This window comes from Nuphar pumila, chromosome 3 (genome assembly GCF_984573655.1).
Source record: "Nuphar pumila chromosome 3, dmNupPumi1.hap1.1, whole genome shotgun sequence".
NCBI classification, from domain to species: Eukaryota; Viridiplantae; Streptophyta; class Magnoliopsida; order Nymphaeales; family Nymphaeaceae; genus Nuphar; species Nuphar pumila.
Genome location: NC_143251.1, coordinates 76,744,411 through 76,746,838, shown reverse-complemented (window position 1 = coordinate 76,746,838; position 2,428 = coordinate 76,744,411). Strand labels below are relative to the sequence as shown.

The 2,428-nt window shown below is 38.1% G+C and overlaps 1 long non-coding RNA gene across 1 annotated transcript; it reads right to left on the bottom strand.

Annotated features, from left to right (window-relative positions):
* Positions 1-970: 970 nt before the first annotated feature.
* On the bottom strand, positions 971-1,398 carry LOC149843052 (uncharacterized). The gene is made up of 2 exons (XR_016431108.1): positions 1,361-1,398; positions 971-1,182 (listed from the first exon to the last, which is right to left on the bottom strand). It is a non-coding gene; the product is annotated as an uncharacterized LOC149843052 (long non-coding RNA).
* Positions 1,399-2,428: the final 1,030 nt, after the last annotated feature.

Genomic DNA, 2,428 nt, shown 5'->3' with positions numbered 1-2,428 from the left:
AAAAACCACCGCTAACTTTTTTTGCGCTGGCCGTTGTCCATCAAGGCCGCAATGGACGGCTAGCGTGAGTCCGCTGGTAGTTGTGCACCTAAGGGTTGTATATCACAGAACTACGGAGTAGAAATCGCCATTTTCTCACACTTTTAATTATTTTTGTAGATCAGACACTATAAATGTGACATGCATGATTGTTTAGCAGAAAACTAGTTTTGGATCATATCTTTGTGATGTGTAAGCAGGCTTTTCAAGGGATCCAAAAATCAACTGCTCAAAATGTACTGAAATTTCAACTCTAAGACATACTTTTATGTCAGAAAAACACAATCTATGGCCCCTAGCAAACAAACAATGCAGAATACATTTATGTGGTAAGATTATGCTGCTACAGATTGACCTTCTAGCTCAATAGTTTTATGCCTGTGTGTGGACAGAGAGACAGGTGTTGGACTGAATTTTCAATGGAATCAGAACAAATACTTCATTCACAGAAAATATGATGCAGAAGATAAGGATTACATTTTTTTAAAGAGCCCAAGTTCTAGAAACCAAGCTTGATAACAGTGGACAATTTGAAGTTACTGTTTTGAGAACAATGATAACTTCATTTACTTGTCCCTAAGAACAATTTCCTATTTGCAAAGCGCTAGAATCATCCCATCTATTTAACTAGTTTTGGTTTGTTCTTGCTTATACACAAAGACCTATGTTCAATATAAAGTACCTAACATCCCCTTATTTTCCAAATAATTGATATAATATCAGTAGGCAACTTAGTAGCAACAACACTCATTCACTATGTTTCTTTTCATGTTAATGATGTCCCACCAAAGGCTTCTCTTGTCCAGCATAGTGCGAACACGATTATCTTTCAGACACAGCTTAGCGTGCAGTTTCAATTGATATTATGAAATATAGTTTCAACAAATGGTTAAGCAAAGAAAGGAAGTCTTATTTTGTGCATGGAATGGCATTTTGAGCAAAGAGACATACAATCAATGCTTTGGATGAGGACTATGACTTCAATACTGAAGAATAATAGACAAGTCTCAAACAGTCAACCAACATGAACATACCCAAGGGATGGAGTGAAGAAGAAAACAAAAGAAAGAAGGGCTGATTCAGCCAAATTAAACCTGTGGACCATCCTTGAATGAAACCTAAAGTGGTGTTTGGTTGCAGTACCTTGAATATAAAGACAAAAGATTTTCTTATGAGTATCAGACATAACAATTATAACACAAAGAGGTAACCATATGGCGTGATGATATTGACAATTGAACTCATCAGTTCTCCCTCATATGGATTCTAGAAGATGAGGAAAATCATAGGCACTCAAAGAGAAATAGGTTCAGAGGAATACCTACAATCCTTGACGCTCATTCACTTCTGGTATCCGGCCATCTACACGATAAGATAGGTTCAATAGAAGATTGGCCACGAAATCTCGATTCATATAGACACAAGATTTAAAATACAGCATAAGCTGGTGCTTTAAAGGACCACCTTAAGAAGAATTGGATGAAAGAAGAAATGAAAACAATAAGACAATTAGACGAATCCACACACAAATATGAGGAGTCCGGTTGAAAATCTATGCACGTTAAACATCATATGCATTACATATTACCATAATTTCCGAATATCACTACCAACTTATCCAAATCAATATGATCATACGGAGGCACATAAAAATCCCCCGTTCTGCATGAAATGCCACAAAAGATCTAAAAAGAAATAGAAGCGAGAAATAAGTACACCATTCCCAACAACCACAAAACCAATCAATCAGAAAAAGGAAAAAAGGAAATCCAGTAAGCAAGCCTAAAACCAGAAAATGAAGGGGGAGAAATCAAGAGAAAAGGGCATCTTGGCATTCACAAATAGATCAAAGAAAAGGGCAATACAGACAAAATAGATAGTGCTTCTTTCTTTATCGGCATCAGAATTCTATAATGGTTTTACATCATCATAGGTCCAACAGGACGAATACGATCGACAGGAGGTAGCGACGTCACAAAGAAAGGATAAAAAACGGACAAAACCTAACCCCTGATAACCAAACGAACCTCATCACGAGGGCTATTTCTTGTTGCTGCTCTTATTGCCTCCAGCGTCCACCGCTGAAGCAGCTTTCTTTGCGGCCTTCTCCTGAAGCGCCTTGGCATCCCTGCAAGATAGAACACCAACAACAATCATGAAACCATCGATCAAACGAAGCAAATCAATCCAAACCAATCACCAACCAACCACGAATAAATCAAGCCCCAGAAAAAACCTAAAGACCCAAATTTACAAGCAGATCAGAAGAACGATACCACGAGCAAAAAACCGAATGACCCAATTCATCAAATCGGCTCCCGCACCCATTAACAATTCCCGGAAGCCCTTAGAGGCAAAAAAAAGGGGGGCATCGACGATTTTAAACACA